The sequence below is a fragment of the Myotis brandtii genome, unplaced genomic scaffold (assembly GCF_000412655.1).
Source record: "Myotis brandtii unplaced genomic scaffold, ASM41265v1 scaffold525, whole genome shotgun sequence".
Lineage (NCBI taxonomy): Eukaryota > Metazoa > Chordata > Mammalia > Chiroptera > Vespertilionidae > Myotis > Myotis brandtii.
In genome coordinates, this window is record NW_005369915.1 from 2,290,343 (window position 1) to 2,299,248 (window position 8,906).

Here is an 8,906-nt window from a genome sequence, read left to right on the forward strand (position 1 = left end):
CCTCCCCTCCGCGGCGGAGCCCGGGAACGCGGGTGGAGGGGCCGGGGACCTCGCCACGCGGAGTGGGTGCGGTGTTGCTAGTTTTCTCTTTTCCTGGCCGCTGCGCCCCGGGCACTCCCGGCACCTGGGATGGGCACCCGGGTTGCGGAGAGCGGTGCGTGGACCAGACTTGCTCTGTGCTCTTGCTCCTGTCCTTCTCCCTCCCAGACTCGCGTCAGACCCGGGTCAGGTTCCCCCGGAGACCCGGCCTGCCCCCCACTCCACCTGGGATCTTCGGTCACCCTCGTTCCGTCCCCACTCCGCTGCGCACGGCTCTCCAGCCCCTTCCCTATCCGTCCTGAGCTTCCCTTACAATCTTCTCGCAGCTCCTTTTCTTCTCGCGCCCAACTTCGCCTCTTTCTCTCCGCGAATGCCACCCGCCTCGACCCTCCTTTTAGTTCCCACCCTGTCCTCACGGCCCCGACCGCCTTCTGCCAATGCGCCGGGCGAGGCACCTCGGGTTTCCAGCTATCTTCTACTCCCCCATGGTCATTCCGGCCAAGTTGCGGATGCCAGAAAGAAATCTAGTTCTTTGTAACACGCTCACTGCCAGAGTGGTGACTTTAGCTGCGTCTCGAACATTGTCATTTCTGAGAACACGTCTGGCTTATGCATGTCAGTTACGATGTGCACACTTCTTGGCTCCTGTCTTAGTCATCAACTAAATGGCAGGAGCCTATTTTTCAAAACCAACGGCTTTACAATACCAGAGTAACTTAGACCCTCATTAAAAGGTGGGAGAAACACCCTCACTTCCCTTGCTGGCTTCTCTTTCTTCTGCTTTGAGTTCTAAACAATAGTAAATTTACCGAAGGTGACACCCTTCCTGTCCAACCTACCTTATGTTCCAGGATCCTGCAGAGTCCTTGGGTTATCTCGCCATATATTACTCTAAATAAATGAAATGGAAAATGCTGAATCATGAAACTGATGTAATAGGAAATTCACAGAATGTGAAAAAAATTTTTTGAGCAGTGTCATTGTCCAGAATTTTTTTCATTTATGTGATTATCATTATTCAGAGTCTTTCTTCTCAGAAGCTAAAAACTGCTTAGGAGACACTTGCAGGAATTAGAATTTGATTCCAAGGAAATCTGCCACCCAGCCCAAGTTTCTTTCAACATTCTTTACTTCTTGGATGTTTCATTTCTTGAAGCAAGGGAGTGTAAAAATGCAGATTGTACTTCTGCATTTGCATCTACCTGTTGAGCAATCCATGCTTTTCTTCATATTTTAAAATTAGCTGGTACCAAATTTTGTGGTTGGATTTACTTCGTATTTTCATAAGAAGTTGTCAGTTAACATGATTTTTCTTTCACCCAGGAGATATTATTATTATTTAATATTTATGCCACAGGGTTTTAGCACACAGGCTCATAAATAAAACTGCCTTAACAAATGACAGGGTTTCGGGTTTAAACAGATGGTCCCCGTCCACAAGTCACTGGTTACCCACAGAGGCAGAAATGATCTAGTGGAGTATTGGGTGAAACATTAATGTACAGATGGTCTGGAAATGTTAACACCCTGCGAAGAGAGACCACTTCTTGACAATTCCAAGAAATCAGAGTAACTATTGGAAAGCCTAGAGGCCTCTTGGTCTGTGGGAACACAGACAGATGGAAACCAGATAAGAAAGTTCTGTATGGACCGAGGTGGTTTAAGAGAACATCACAGACGAGGGAAGATGACACTGTAGGTAGAGTAAGGTAGTGAAGTGGTGAGGTGGAGCTCTGGAAAGGGAGGTTATAGACAATGCTGTCATGTGGGAAGTAACTAGAGCATGGCTGAATGTCTTGGCAGGCAGGGACCGAATGGGTTTTGGAACTATGGGGCGGGAAATGTCAGTGCCTCCTGACTCTGCCTGCTCCCTTCAGATGGGCCTCAGGGATGTGCTACTGTAAAAACAAGGCTTTTTGCAAAAGCCAAGGAAGCAAGCGTGTGAGTTGGAAGATGGGCTTTCCCTTTTGTTCTGAAGGTCTAGCCACTTGCAAGGGATTTTGCTCTAGAGCAGTGGTTCTCAACCTTCTTAATGCCATGACCCTTTAATACAGTTCCTCATGTTGTGGTGACCCCCAACCATAAAATTATTTTCGTTGCTACTTCATAATTGCAATTTTGCTACTGTTATGAATCGTAATGTAAATATCTGATATGCAGGATGTATTTTCATTGTGACAAATTGAACATAATTAAAGCATAGTGATTAATCACAAATACAATATGTAATTATGTATGTGTTTTCCGATGGTCTTAGGCGACCCCTGTGAAAGGGTCGTTCGACCCCCAAAGGGGTTGCGACCCACAGGTTGAGAACCGCTGCTCTAGGGGAATGTGCTGAGATAGCGACAACAGGTGAGGCTTCTTGACCTTGGAGAGGGTTAGCCTGCAAATTGGGGGAAATGTAAACATCTGCATGAAAAACAACATCTGCAATCAAGAAAAAAATTCTTGAGTGACATGCATTCTGCTCATCAAGGAAGACTTCCTAGAAGAAGTGATCCATCTGGGGAGGGAGGGTAGACAGGTGGAGGGTAGAGGATGAGCAGAATAGCTAGGTAGGATCTCAGGAATATGTAGATACTAGAGGGAGAAAGCGATCTCATAATTTTGAAGCCTAACTAGCAATAGTAGCAATAACAATAATGGGAAGTTGTTTATATGCCTTATCTAATATTAACCTTAGCAATGACCCGCTAAGGGAAGAGTTATGATCCCCATTCAGATGAGGTAACTGAGGTTCAGAAAGGGTAAGTTGCCCTGGGCCACACAGGTAGTCCATGATTGAAACCCAAATCTACTTCCAGAGCCCCAGTTCTTAGCCATGTTAACTGATTGCCTTCTGGATTTTGCTGCTTATAACCCATTCCCCTCATGTATAGAGATGTATGGGCCATTAGCAAAGCATTTGCAATTAGCAGCTACCGTGCAATTGGCCAGGATGTGAGGTCATGTCTAAAGTAGCCTAAAATATACAAGGCAGGAAGCACAGGCCACAGAATAGAAGCAGGATGTTAAATAGGAAAAAATAAAAAATAAAAAGAGGTAAAAGCAGAAGATATTTGCCATCTGTGATGGAGAGGTAAGAGAGTGGGTCTTTATACAGTCCAGAGGCAGCTGGTTGTCGAAGTTTAGCATATGAGTTGGTATAAATGTGTGTCCAAGTGTAGAGCTGAGTGTGCCTAGGAATCCATTCCAAAGCCAATTTTCTGTGATGTGGGGACCAATTCCCAATTTGTGTTTTCCCTACCAATTTTCTTGTTCACAAGAGCTGGAGGTTGAGCGTGGCTTTCTGAATAGGTGCCTTCAAGGCCCTGCCCTCCTGGGAAGCATGCTTCCTGCAGCCAGGCTCCAGAGGCGATGCCCCCCCCCCCCCCCCCCCCCCCCTCCGTTGGCTGGGACAGAGTAACCTTCAGTAGCAGCCTAAGAATGGAACTGTGACTGTAGCTAGGATACTGCCGAAGCATGAATAATTGTGACGAGGCCTGAAAGATAAGTCACGGAATGATACCAAACAGATTTCTGAAAAGATGATCCCTGGTCCTAGCAGCTGCCAGAAAATGCTGAGGTCACTAAAGGTCAAGATGCAGAGAGCCTCCCCAGAGAGGGTGAGAGCCTCAAAAGCAAAAGGTAATGAGATCAAGTCCCCTGAGGTCACCGGTGCTGAGTGGTGTAGTCCACACATGACTTGCTCTGCCCAACAGACCCCTTGCCATTCTCTCTCATCATTAACTCTTACCTTTCTCCAGACTTGGCTAGAACATCCCGAGGCTGCCCCAGCCCCATCTCTGACAGTGGCACTTGTAGAAGACAATCTTGTCCATTCTGAACTTTGGTCTCAAAGTTATAATTTCTTTCTTAAATAAGAAAAGTCTCACAATGGCTAGTATTATTGATGGTCAGCGGTCCTCAAAGTTATAATTTCTTTCTTAAATGAGAAAACAAGTCTCACAATGGCTAGTATTATTGATGGTCAGCGGTAGATATTTGCACTTGTTAGACAACCAGAGGACAAAGAAATAAGAGGACATCAACAAGGCAGACGTATGTGAGGATCATTAGCCGATGGTGGCTGTGTCAGTTTTGTACAGGATTTTCTGTGAGTGACCACTGGTTATCCCTCTAGCAGTAATGTGTGTAACACAGAACCTGGAAAAGCAAAACAGTGAAGAAGCCTCAATTGTCCAGCTTGTGTGAGGGTGATTATGAATATTTGAAGTCCGGAGATCTCCCTCAAGCTTCACATCAGCCAGTAGCTTCCCCATTCATCCTGACCAGAGCTGCTGAAATCTCCCAAGTGATGGTATTTGCCTCTTGCTTTCTAGCCCTTCTGTTCTTGTTGGTAAACGTGTAGGAGCCATGAATTGGCTGACCCGAAGCAGCTGGGAGAAAGGTAGAAGAGAAGACATAAAGAACCCCGGTATTTCACAGAGAAGATGGACTGACGCACATACACCATAAATAGCCTATAGTGGATTCAGTTACCTTGTTTTTTGGCTCATCCCAGTCCCCTAAGAAAGGAACTAAAGGGGCCGGAGGGCCGTGCGGCGTGCAAGCAATGGCGGAGGAGATGCTGACTTGGCAGTTCTTGTCTCCCATCCTCACCCTAAAAAGGGCTGGCGAGGTGGCTCAGTGCAGTGTGTGTGTTAGTGGATAAGATAACATCTACCCTCTCCAGACACGAGGGGTAATGACCCCATAGATGGGAGTGAGGAAAGTCCTGAGACTCCCTCACCTATAGCTAGAAAGCGGTGAAGGTGTAGAGGTAAGTGGGTGAGTTGAGGGTGTCATTGGGGTGTTTCTGGAGGGCAAGAGGCACACCCTCCCTGACTTTGGAGTTAGCAGCTATGGATTTGAATTTTTTATTCTGCTGGTTGACCTTGGGCAAGTTACTTATCCTCTCTGAATCCATTTCATTTCCTCAGCTGGAATTCTCTGTCCCTCACAGGGCTGTTGTGAGGATTAGGTTTGAAGGGAGAAGTTCTATGACGTTCTGTGTGAAAGGATGAGGTTAAACCCGAGTGGGAAAGTCTTACTGCACCTGCCTGGCACACAGGAGCTGCTCAAAGAAACCAACCCAAACCATGGTTCCCCTCGTATGATTTGAATTACTAAGAAATAGCCAATCAAGTCATATCAAAGAGGAGAGCACTCCTACTCCAGCACAGTAGGAATATTGATCGTCATTGCGATGGCATGTCCCTAGCCAGCTCTCAGGTTTGGGAAGGCGCACTGAGCAACTGGGAAATGTTTCCCAAGGCATATCTTGATTTTGAAGTCCATATTGACATCATCGCCCATTCTGCTTAATTGCATGCTTCGTTGACATAAACAGAATTTTTGCTTATTTCTAGTCAGCAGAAATTGGAAAAGTAGGCCTTTTAAGCCAATACAATTACCCTTTGACCTGTGGAAAGTTTGATCCAGCCAGTTTGTAGAGAAAGCCCTCATGAGCCAAGATTTTCCTAGATGACTGATGGGGCAGAATGGACAGGAATGAGAGAAACAGACAATCCATTGTAGTTTGCATATCGGACATACCTACATACACCTGTAAGTGTAAATGAACTTCCCCTGGTGAGATGTGAATGATTTAAGATTTTCCGATCTCTGTCCCTTCCTTAAATAACAAGTGGATCATGTAGAGAAAAGAACCACTCTTTCTCAGTGCTTTAGAATAAGGGAGGGTCATTTGAATAGAGTTTCTTCTTATTGATTTTTTTAAAGGAATCAGATGCAGTCATCCTGAAAGAAGTTTAGGTGGTATTGATAGATTTTTTTTCCCCCTCCATCAAGATGCATAAATTCATCTGTTTCTCGATTCCTAGGCTGAACTGAATGCATTTAGATCTCCAATTTGGGGTCTTTTATCAAGAACACACATTAACCGATCCCTTTCTTTTACAAAAAATTTCAATACCTATACAATTACACAAAGACAAAGGAGTCTGTGTTTTGTGACTGTGTGTGATACTGTCAAGCCTGACTTTGATTAGGGCTTACTTCTGGTCGAAACAGATGTTTGAGGGCTCAGGCGCCTCTCAGAGCTCAGTTCCATTGTGTGCAGAGCAGATCAGTAGCTTCTGAGGTGGAACATCCATGTGGCTGCCTAGATGGCATCATGGGAGAGGCACAGAAATGTCCCCCTGGCCCCCAGATATCTTGCTTACAGCTGCAGTGCCTTTGGCCTTTGCTGTTCAGGCATTATTTCCACCAGGCTGGCACAGAAATGCAGATATGTGACATTACTGCAGTATTTTGTCATTATCACATTAACATGGATAAACTTGCCAGATGAACAGGAGCCTGATGAGGGTGGAGGGATGTGCATCTTAAAATTTTACTTTGTGCTTTTGGCATGGAGAAATAAAAAAAGTTCTAGAATATAGGGTGGATGCCTGAGGGTCTGGAGGGACTGGACAGCTGGGAGTAAGACCACTCCATGTGGGGATGGTGGGTGCCAGAGTGCCACCTTCCCTGACCTCACTCACAGTCCCCACCTCAGCTCTGACCCCCAGGGCCCACTGAGATGCCAGAGGGAAAGGGCTCTTCGGAAGGAGGTTGGTGAGGCTGGATGGAAAATAGAGAATTGTCGAGAACTTGTGAATGTCAGGAAAGGGTGGTGGGGGACTCAAGGTTGGATCAAGTCCTTTGGTTTATTTTATTTTTAAAAAAATATATTTTATTATTTTTTTACAGAGAGAAAGGGAGAGGGATAGGATTAGAAACATCGGTGAGAGAGAAACATCGATCAGCTGCCTCCTGCACACTCCCTACTGGGGATGTGCCTGCAACCAGGGTACATGCCCTTGACCGGAATCAAACCTGGGACCCTTGAGTCCGCAGGCCGACACTCTATCCACTGAGCCAAACTGGTTAGGGCAAGTCCTTTGGTTTATATGCAGGTGCCCTCAGAGCTGTGGAGCAGTGACCTGGGACGGACCACCAGGGCACCTGGTAGAAATGCCCACACCCAGGACTTTATTTCAGCAAAAAGCACTTACCAAAATCCTATGAGCCAAGCCGGAGACGTAACAATGAATACGACATGGACTCTGACCTCGTAATTTCTAAACAAAGGAATGTTTGGGTAATTTTTAGCTTGTGCTAATGCAACCTGGCATGTGAAAATACCTATGAAGGTTGTACACGTGTCATGCCTGTAGCTGAAACTCTTCAAGTTAATTGCCTTGTTTTCCTGGCAGGAAACAGCTCATAACCACACACATGACTTGAGCCAGGAAATCAGCTTCAGCTTAATCAATATTTAGAGTGTGATGTGTTGATAATCAGTGTTGGTTTAGTACATAGCAGAGGTAGCCACAGCTCATGGTGTAGCAGCTGCCCGCTGGGTCGGCTCCAACCCACGAGATGCCAACTTCCTGCATTGCATAGGTGCCCGAAGGACTGAAGATTGTAACACCCTCTTGAGGGGTTTAGACCATGTTCCTAAAGCTACAATATGGTGACTTTATGGTCCTGCCTGCCTGGGGCCTGCACACCTGTGTCAGAGTCAGAAAACATTGCCCAATCCCTGAAGTTGTTTTTCTCTTGTACCCCAGCTGTCAGTCAGGCTTTTCCCACTTCTCGAATAATCTTTCTCAGTCCAGGCAATTTTACCTCTTTGCCCAGTCCAGCTCCAACGTCTCATCCTGCTTAGATCTTTCTTGAGAGAAACAATAGCAAGATGTCAACACCACCACCAGGGAACCTTAGCAAAATAACAAATCAAGCCCCAGCAACTACACATGTAGGAAATTATGCCTAATTGGGTTATTCATCTCATTTCTCCTATACACTCATAATTCCTTTTAAAAAGTATGTCTTCTGTCACTTGGTGTTCTTCCGAACTCTATCTGAATAAAAGTTTGATAATCTAGAAGAGTGGTGGTCAAACTATGGCCCATGGGCCTGTCCAACCAGCCGCCTGTTTTCGTAAATAAACAGAGCTGCACTGGATGAAAGCCAAGCTTATTGGCTCCTGAGTTGATGTGGCTGCTCTCTCTCGATACCACAGCAGAGGGGAGTAGCTGCGATGGACACCGAGTGGCCCAAAAACCTAAAATATTTACTGCGTAGTCCTTTGTTACAGGAAAAGCCTGCTGATCTCAAATCTAGAATAGTGCCATCCAGTAGAAGTATGATGTGAGCCACCAACGCGAGCCACCTGTGTAATCTCAAAATTTCTAGTAGCAACATAAAACAAGTAAACTGAAAAAGGTGGAATTAATGCTGGCAATATAGTTTATTTAACTTACGGTATTCTAATATCATTTCAGCATTATTAACGAGCTACTCTGTGCCCTTCTTTGTATCGGTTTTGAAGTCCAGGGTATATTTTACACTGACGACACCCCTCAACGTGGACCAGCCACATTCCGAGTGCTTAACATGACTTGTGGCCTCGGTATTGGCTCGCATACAGCCAGAACCCATAAGCCTTGGATTTACTTTTACTGCACTTGGAAGCAGGTGGAAATAAAATAATCTTCCTAGAAGTATGTGGAGGTTCCCTTTAAAACAGAATTTCGCGTGAAGGCTCTGGGGAGGGTCTGTAGTCAGGTGTCCCGTACCTTCTTCATTCTCATCTGTCACCACCAATCTGCAGTGATGAGCCGAGGTCTGGAAAGTCATGGGCCATCAAGCAGAACTGAAACCATGCTCAGCACATTGCACTTACTAACGCAGAAAAGTGGCTGGTGCATTTTTAGGAATAAGATGTAAAATAATGGCCTAAGCTCAGTGGTCGGCAAACCGTGGCTCGCGAGCCACATGTGGCTCTTTGGCCCCTTGAGTGTGGCTCTTCCACAAAATACCACGTGCGGGCGCGCACGTACAGTGCGATTGAAACTTCGTGGCCCATGCGC